At 43.2% G+C, this 10,051-nt stretch overlaps 1 long non-coding RNA gene across 1 annotated transcript; it reads left to right on the top strand.

Moving 5' to 3' along the window:
• The first annotated feature begins 731 nt into the window (after nucleotides 1–731).
• Nucleotides 732–5,768, top strand: LOC138372742 (uncharacterized). The gene is made up of 4 exons (XR_011230919.1): nucleotides 732–887; nucleotides 3,651–3,736; nucleotides 3,971–4,083; nucleotides 5,367–5,768. It is a non-coding gene; the product is annotated as an uncharacterized lncRNA (long non-coding RNA).
• Nucleotides 5,769–10,051: the final 4,283 nt, after the last annotated feature.

Raw genomic sequence — 10,051 nt, 5'->3', positions numbered from 1 at the left:
TTTCGGTTCTGAATTTACATCATATAATTGGATTAGTATCGCAAAGTCGGCGACAGAAATCTTGTTAGCCTCTTGGAAGTCGTCCAACCCAGCGACAGGTAGTCCCCAAGATGCAACCCACAACAGCTGGCTAACTCCCTGGTGTACCTATTGCTCTTACATGAATGGGGGGGGGGGGCATCAGGAGGTACGAAAAGGGACCAAAACATGCCGTCCTGGCCTGGCCGGGTCGAATATTAAATTGTTGGCCTATTCCACTGTTCACTGCTCTAAAATGCCTTGTTACAAAAATATATTTTTTTATTGTAACAATGTACAATTTTGTACCAATATCTGTACTCAACCTTTTGTACGGGGTAAAACGAAGACGAGATGGAAGAAAACAAATGGAAGATAGTAAGAAAAAGATTCATAGATCGTTTCATTTCAATGAAGTTGTGGTAATCTGTAAGTCACACTGTAGGACGAGGTAATAATGCCCGCGGGTGGTGAGAGTGAACCAGCAAACGAACAGAGGATGAAGGAACACCAGAAAACTGAGCGGCTCTGTGAACCACAAACAAAAATAAACGTTGATAGGAAACGATGATCGCGCACCTCCATATTGCTTACATTACGGGAGAGAAAACAAAAGAAAGTCGGGTGAGTGAATATAAGCACCAGACAAGATCTTAGAAAACAGGAAAATTCTTGCCGGTAGTAACAAATGAAAGCTCGAGACTCAAGTAGTGAAACGAGTTTTTCCACCTACTGACGTCCACGGTAAGACATTTAAGCGCAAGACCAGCGAGCACAGTACAGTTAGAGACGCCAGTGAAGCCGGCAGGTCGCTCCCCACACACACAGACCAAAGTGTGGCATCAAAACTTGACTACCAACGATAAAAGGTAAACTTAACTTTTTAAAACCTTCGTGCATACATATTTTCCTTTTTAGTAGCACTATTTTTCCTTTTTAGTGGCTGGTCAGTAGGGCGGTGTGCCAGTGTTAAGAGCATACCACAAAGTGGATGCTCCTCGCTAGGCTTCCCTGGAGCACGACGTCCACGCTCCGGGGGCCGCCACGACCACTCGTGGCCTCACCTTAAGAAATTAACTTTTCGCGGTGTTGGACGACACTGGGCAAGTGGCTCGTGGTCTGCCCGGGTCTCTTACTTGAACACAAAGTTTTATATATAAAGTGTTAACCTAACCAGTAACGAATGCACCCATGCCCCCCACCTAACCTCTCCTGCCGATGCATAGAAGATGGGGATAGTTGTGTGCTAACAACTTTTCATAGTACTTTGTAATTTGTACGTTGAGGACCATAACGAACGGAATGAGAATGAGTAATAGTTGAGAGGAGAGGTTGTAATGTTATTGGTGCTTGCATCCTGCAACACAGCCTTGATGTGGTAGACGTACAAGCATCTTGAACCACAGATGGTATGCGGTAGACGTGCCTGCGTCCTGTACCACAGGTGTTATAGGGTAGACGTGCCTGCGTCCTGTACCACAGGTGTTATGAGGTAGACGTGCCAGCGTCCTGCACCACAGGTGTTATAGGGTAGACGTGCCTGCGTCCAGTACCACAGGTGTTATAGGGTAGACGTGCCTGCGTCCTGTACCACAGGTGTTATGAGGTAGGCGTTCCTGCGTCCGGTACCACGGGTGTTATGAGGTAGACGTGCCTGCGTCCTGTACCACAGGTGTTATAGGGTAGACGTGCCTGCGTCCAGTACCATAGGTGTTATAGGGTAGACGTGCCTGCGTCCAGTCTCACAGGTGTTATAAGGTAGACGTACCTGCGTCCTGTACCACAGGTGTTATAAGGTAGACGTGCCTGCGTCCAGTACCACAGGTGTTATGAGGTAGGCGTGCCTGCGTCCGGTACCACGGGTGTTATGAGGTAGACGTGCCTGCGTCCTGTACCACAGGTGTTATGAGGTAGACGTACCTGCGTCCTGTACCACAGGTGTTATAAGGTAGACGTGCCTGCGTCCTGTACCACAGGTGTTATGAGGTAGACGTGCCTGCGTCTTGTACCACAGGTGTTATGAGGTAGGCGTGCCTGCGTCCGGTACCACAGGTGTTATGAGGTAGACGTGCCTGCGTCCTGTACCACAGGTGTCCTGCGTCCTGTACCACAGGTGTTATAAGGTAGACGTGCCTGCGTCCAGTACCACAGGTGTTATAAGGTAGACGTGCCTGCGTCCTGTACCACAGGTGTTATAGGGTAGACGTGCCTGCGTCCTGTACCACAGGTGTTATGAGGTAGACGTGCCTGCGTCTTGTACCACAGGTGTTATGAGGAAGGCGTGCCTGCGTCCAGTACCACAGGTGTTATGAGGTAGACGTGCCTGCGTCCTGTACCACAGGTGTTATAAGGTAGACGTGTCTGCGTCCAGTACCACAGGTGTTATAAGGTAGACGTGCCTGCGTCCTGTACCACAGGTGTTATAGGGTAGACGTGCCTGCGTCCTGTACCACAGGTGTTATGAGGTAGACGTGCCTGCGTCTTGTACCACAGGTGTTATGAGGAAGGCGTGCCTGCGTCCAGTACCACAGGTGTTATGAGGTAGACGTGCCTGCGTCCGGTACCACGGGTGTTATGAGGTAGACGTGCCTGCGTCTTGTACCACAGGTGTTATAAGGTAGACGTGCCTGCGTCCAGTACCACAGGTGTTATGAGGTAGACGTGCCTGCGTCCAGTACCACAGGTGTTATAAGGTAGACGCGCCTGCGTCTTGCACCAAAGGTGCTATGTAGTAGAAGTGCTCGTGTTGTACACCACAGGTAATACGAGGTAAGCATGCTTGCGTCCTGTACCTTATGTATTTTGTCGTAAATGTGCTTGCATCCCACACCAAACGTATTATGTGGTAAGCGAGCTTGTGTCCTGCACCACAAGTATTAAGAGATGAAGGTGCTTGGCTCCTGTACCATATGTGTTATGTGGTAATTGTGCTTGCGGCTGAGCGGACAGAACACTGGTCCCGTGATCCTGTGTTCCCAGGTTCGTTCCCGGGCGCCGGTGAGAAACAATGGACAGAGTTTCTTTAACCCTGATGCCCCTGTGACCTAGCAGTAAATAGGTATATGGGAGTTAGTCAGCTGTCACGGGCTGCTTCCTGGGGGTGGAGGCCTGGTCGAGGACCGGGCCGTGGGGACACTAAAGCCCCGAAATCATCGGAAGATAACCTGAAGATAGCCACCTGCACCATGTGTGTTAAGAGGTAGACGCACTCTCATACTACACTACAGGTGTGATGAGTTAGACCTGTGGTGCAGCCGGACGCGCCACAGGTCCTGTGAGGATGACGTGGTTTTGTCTTGCATCATAGGTGTTATGAGGTTGAGGTGCTCACATCTCCCTATTAAAGGATCACAGACTACATAGTGAACGTCTCATTCCTTTGTCGGGTAATACCTGGACGGACCAAGAGCTGGGACATGATGACGGAGTAATGGAATGGTGCCAACCCTCTAGCACTATCGGGGAATCGAACTCCGAACTTGCTACAATCGAGGCAATGGCTCTTTTGACCATTGTGGCATCTGCGATGAATAAATGCATTTCACCTGATTATTACTCACACTACATAAGATCATTTTCTTAAATATCTCTGATTATTTTATATTACCTGACTCATATAAATGATTCCACAGGTGAAGGATGATGACTGGCTGGGTGACCTTCCTGGCGTGGGTGGTTGTGTTGCTGCTCTGTGGCGCTCCTTCACCGGCTCTGTCTGGTAGCTACCCTAATGCATCTGTCCTCTTATATGTTGCCGTAATATAGCAACAAAAGTTATACCCATACGATATACATCTGTTTTCAAATCTTACAAAAATTGCTATTGTAATATTGGTAAATGTAGATTTATATTAGCTTTTCACCGTAACACTGATGTCTCCTGCTCCCAGACGAGCCGCAGGAGATACAGCTGATCGTACGTGTCATCTCTCTCTCTCTCTCTTCCTTACAGAGACGGTAGGGCGGCCGGGTGTTCCTGGAGGCGGCACCAGGCTGGCCAGACAGGTCCCTAGCGATTCTGGTTTTGAAATTTTAGGTGGAGTTGATGCCGTCAGACCGAGCGTGGTAATATTGCAGTGTCTTTCTTGTAGACATATATTATTGACTATGATACATGGGGGGGTTAGCCCAATGTTTCTAGCACGAATCTTTTCTATGCTTTTAATGTTCTTCACTCGAGAAGGAAGTTTAAAAATAAACTCTCCAAAGTTCCTTTTACAATCTTATACTGTTTGCCGCTATACAGGAGAGTGAATGATGGACTGTAAGGAAAACACAAATGATGCTAGGTTAAAAATTTGTTGAAATATCGCCTATTAAGGGGGCATATCAGTATAAATTAAAAGTTGTTCAATTTGCTTATAAATTTTTTATGAAATGGTTATAGAAAGGGCTGCAACTGGTCCAAGTTTCACCATCACACCCTAAACAGAAAAGGAGAAAAAAAATACACAACGTATTATGCAACGAATGTTCAACATTCTCAAATAATCTCAGGGAACACATGTGTCAACTAAAATGTCTACTATGTGCTGTAGAAGCACAAACTCTTGTAATAATTGTAATATGTATGTACAATATATTTATATGTAATTTTTTTTTTTTTTTTTTTTTTTTGCCAATTTTTTTTCTCGTTTGTTATCAAGGGATTTGCATGAAACTTGCACACCTTGCTCAATGGATGCCTATCTGCAAGGGTGCCAATTATGAACAAAATCTGTCGAAGTCAAGCTCAGCTACAGGTGGCCGAACTTGGTCTTTATTTTACTCTGGAAAGTAATTTACACCTTCAAAGTACTTCAGAGCTTTCATTTATTAATCAATTTACATGCAAATTACACCCTATATGTAGAGTTTGTCCTTCTACAAACCTATTGAGACATTTTAGTCCAAAGTCCATTTGTTGATTTTTTTAAAATTTATAAACATCATATATTGCATATTTTTGGAAGGGTAACTTTGAATAATTATATTATTGCACTAAACACTTTTTTGATAAAACTGGTCACTACAATCCTTTATTATGTGCTACATTTAATATCTGAGTGTTATAGAAATGATTTTAGTTGACACATGTGTTCCCTGAAACTATTTGAAAATGTTGAAAATTCGTTGCATAATACGTTGTATATTTTTTTTCTCCTTTTCTGTTTAGGCTGTGATGCTGAAACTTGGACCAGTTGCAGCCCTTTCTATAACCATTTCATAAATAAATTTATAAACAAATTGAACAATTTTTACGAAACCCGTAATAAGCCACCTTAAATTGATATTATTATTATCATCTCCATGCACTGTTAGTATGTTCAAGGATTTGATCTTTTCATGTGTATTTATTTTCTTTCCAGGCAGCGGTATATTTTTCGCCAGACATCAGTAACAATAGAAGACCTATAATCAGAAAAGGGATCAGGTTTCCGCCACGGTTTCCGGGCTGGGACAGACGCTAACTTCACGTCACCTGGCTGATGGCGTCACATGGCTGAGGGCATCACCTGGCTGATGGCGTCACCTGGCTGATGGAGTCACCTGACTGATGACGTCACCTGGCTGATGGCATCACCTGGCTAATAGCGTCACCTGGCTGAGGGCATCACCTTGCTGATGGCGTCACCTGGCTAATGGCGTCACCTGGCTGAGGGCATCACCTGGCTAATGACATATACTCAACACTTGCGGAGTTCAGAACAAGCAAAACTCCTCCAACATTGCATTTTCTATATATATAAATAAAACATAATAAAACGATACATTTCCCGTTTCTTTATTTGTGGTGAAGGTGGACCTGCCGGAGGGCGCCGCTGTTAGGCCAGTGTACTGTTGTTAGGCCAGAGTACTGTTGATAAGCCAGAGTACTGTTGATAGGCCAGAGTACTGTTCACTTAAAAACACTTACGTACAGAGTACACTTAAAAACCTCTTGGGACATATAGGCCCCTTAAAACATTACATCCAGTACAAGGTGGTGAGAAATTCCCTGAGAAAAAAGATAGTAGAATATCCGGTGAGACAAATACCAGCGCAGGTTAATGAACAACAAATATTGCCTCACAAACGTTATATAATTCTATGACTGAGGGACAGAGATCAGATGAGACAAAGATCAGATCTAGACAAATGATCTCCCAGAAGGAATGTACTACTTCCTTTCGATGTTTGCTGATGATGCAACAATTATAAAGAGGAAACATTTAGTGGAGAAGTATAATAAGCTACACAATGAAATGGACAAATTTACGTAAAGTATCAAGAATCGAACATAGAAAAGTCCTGGAGAGTTTATATTATGACATCGAACCTGTCACTCGAGGCCAACATTAAACCTGTCACTCGAGGCCGACATCAAACCTGTCACTCGAGGCCGACATCAAACCTGTCACTCGAGGCCCACATCAAACGAATATCATTAGCTGCACATGTAAGATTGACCAACATAAGAACTTCCACCAGAAACCAAAAATACAGATTGATTTAGGACCCTGCATACCACATACCTGCATACCACATATACACCAAACCAGTCAGGTTTGGAATATGTGGCGAGAGCATGGAGCGGTTAGTTTGTTAAACACGCCTTAAAAAAAAATAACTCCAGAGGCATACCGATAGACAAGTCGAAGAGTTGAGAGAGATGAGTTATGAGAACAAAATAGCAGACTTAATCTATGTCACTGGACAACCCGTTCTCGCACTTGCTTATAGTCAATATTGGCTTATTCAATAAGTGGATATGTGACATACTAATTGATTGTGAATATTTTAGTTTACCTTGAAAAGCTTTATAGAAAACACCGTCCTCACCTAACCTTCTTAGTATGTTAAGATAAGCATCTTATTGCTTCTTAATTACAATTATTACTTAACCTATACCGTTGATATGTTAAGTAATAATTGTAAATAAGAAGCAATAAGATGCTTATCTTAACATACTAAGAAGGTTAGGTGAGGTCGGTGTTTTCTATGAAGCTTTTGAAGGTAAACTAAAATATTCAAAATCAATTAGTATGTCGCATGTGCACTTATTAAATTAGCCAATATTGACTATAAGCAAGTGCGAGAACGGGTTGCACTGAAAAGACAGAAAAGTTAGGTAAGATATTTTTACAATATAGTGACAAGGTAGAGACAAGGACATACTTGGAATTGGGCGCTACTCAAACACATGGAACACAGCTCGAAACTAAGTACCGAAATAAGAAAGACAAACAATTGAAAGAATTGTTCTTTGTCAGAAACAGTAAACAAAAGGAATGGATTAGAAAGTAAAATAATGTATGCGAACTCTATTCGCTGTTTCATATGTATATACATCATATGAGAGGCAAGACGAGTGAGTTGAATCTTAATAAGGGAACGCACAATTAGGTGAGTACACATATACAGACACACAAACACACGGGGTCCCACGGAGCAGTGAATCTTCTCTAACTTTGTCTTTTGTTTAACTAGGTATGGACTATAGGCTGGAGCTGCATATTCCAGGATTGGTCTGACATAAGTGGGATTACGTTAGTTGTCTTCTAACTTTCTGGTAGGTCTCCTGTTTCCAGTGACCTGTTATACACCATAGAGAGTGGCACACTTAGTGCTTCTGCACTTTCCTTTAGTATCCATGGTGAGATTCTGTCAGGCTCTACAGCCTTTGTCACATCTAGCTCCAACAGACACCTTTTGACCTCATCACTGGTGAGGTCAAATTCCTCCAAGGTTGCTTGGTTTGCCTCCTCCTCATTTAGTGCAGGGGCTTCTCCATGTTCTATTTTAAGGACCTCCTGGAATCTCTTGTTGAATTCTTCACAGTTCTTGAGTGTGTGTGTGTGTGTGTGTGTGTGTGTGTGTGTGTGTGTGTGTGTGTGTGTGTGTGTGTGTGTGTGTGTGTGTGTGTGTGTGTGTGTGTGTGTGTGTGTGTGTGTGTGTGTGTGTGTGTGTGTGTGTGTGTGTGTGTGTGTGTGTGTGTTTACTATTTGTGCTTGCAGTGTCGAGCTATTAGCTCTTGGACCCCCGCCTCTCTGACCAATCTTTTTTTCTCATTTATATCTACTACATATATTTTTCTCTCAAACACACGCACACATATCCCCAGGAAGCGACCCGTATAAGCTGTCTAACTCCCAGGTACCTATTTACTGATAGATGAACAGGCCATCAGGGTGAATGAAACTTTGCCCATTTGTTTCCGCCTCCACCGGGGATCGAACCCGGGCCCTTAGGACTACAACCCCCCTTAGATCTATCCACTCAGCCGCGAAACCCCCCACTGCCTCGTAGGGCCCCGTGTGTTTGTGTGAGTGTATATGTGTACTCACCTAATTGTGTGTTCCCTTATTAAGTTTCAACTAATTTGTCTTACCTCTCATATGTTGTATATACATTTGAAGCAGCGAATAGAGTTCGCATTCACTATTTTACTTTCTAATCCATTCCTTTTGTTTAATGTTTCTGACAATGAATAATTCTTTCAATTGTTTGTCTTTCATATTTGGGTACTTGGTTTCGAGCTGTGTCCCCTGTGTTTGTGTAGCATCAATTCCAAGTATATGTCCTTGTCTCCACCTTGTCACTGTCAATGAGACATTTATTGTAAAAATATCTTACCTAACTTTTCTGTCTTTCCAGTGACATAGATTAAGTCTTCTATTTTGTCCTCATAATTCATTTCTCTCAACTCTTCGACTTGTCTATCGGTATCCCTCTGGAGTTTCTTTTTTTTTAATGTGTGTTTAACAAAATAACCGCTAGATGCTCTCGCCACATATTCCAAACCTGACTGGTTTGATGTATATGTAGAATGCAGGTATGTGGTATGCAGGTATGTGGTATGCAGGGTCCTAAATCAATCTGTATTTTGGTTTCTGATGGAAGTTTTTATGTTGGTCAGTCTTGCATGTGCTGCTAATGATATTCGTTTGATGTGGGCCTCGAGTGACAGGTTTGATGTGGGCCTCGAGTGACAGGTTTGATGTGGGCCTCGAGTGACAGGTTTGATGTGGGCCTCGAGTGACAGGTTTGATGTGGGCCTCGAGTGACAGGTTTGATGTGGTCCTCGAGTGACAGGTTTGATGTGGGCCTCGAGTGACAGGTTTGATGTGGGCCTCGAGTGACAGGTTTGATGTGGGCCTCGAGTGACAGGTTTGATGTGGGCCTCGAGTGACAGGTTTGATGTGGGCCTCGAGTGACATGTTTGATGTGGTCCTCGAGAGACAGGTTCGATGTGGTCCTCGAGTGACAGGTTCGATGTTATATCAACTCTTCAGGACTTTTCTATGTTCGATTCTTGATACTTTGCGTCTGGTTTCATGTTGCCTCAACATTAATTTACACTTGCCTTAGTTAAAGTCTAGTAGCCACTTTTTAGGGACCGCGTTTTTTAAATTTTTCCAGGTCATCTTGTAGCTTATTATACTTCTCCACTATATGTTTCCTCTCTATAATTGTTGCATCATCAGCAAACATCGAGAGAAAATAGTACATTCCTTCTGGGAGATTATTTGTCTAGATCTGAATTTTGTCTCATCTGATCTCTGTCTCTCAGTCATAGAATTATATAAAGTTTGTGAGGCAATATTTGTTGTTGTTAAACCTTAGCTAGTGTTCGTCTCTCCGGATGTTCTACAATCTTGTTTCTCAGGGAATTTCCCATCACCTTGTACTGGATGTAATGTTTTAAGGGGTCTATATGTCCCAAGAAGTTTTTGAGTGTAACTAAAAAAAAAAAAGATGTTTTTCACCTCCAGGTCACTGAACACACTGAACACCACCAGGTCATCACTGAACACCACCAGGTCATCACTGAACACCACCAGGTCATTACTAAACACCACAAGGTTCTTAATGAACATCATCACTATACTGAGTCGTGTGATAAAGACTCCTGTCCTCACACTTAACGCACATCAATATATACGTTATAGATCACAGCGTCATATTCAAAGTACTTTATGAAAGTATAAGTTCCATAATATTGATCCTCAGTGGTGGACGTTTGACCCTGTCGTCTATAGCTTTTGGTTAGACAAAACCACTTCAAATTTGA

The sequence above is a fragment of the Procambarus clarkii genome, chromosome 39, assembly GCF_040958095.1.
Source record: "Procambarus clarkii isolate CNS0578487 chromosome 39, FALCON_Pclarkii_2.0, whole genome shotgun sequence".
Classification (NCBI taxonomy): Eukaryota; Metazoa; Arthropoda; class Malacostraca; order Decapoda; family Cambaridae; genus Procambarus; species Procambarus clarkii.
This window is presented reverse-complemented; position numbering and strand designations above follow the sequence as displayed.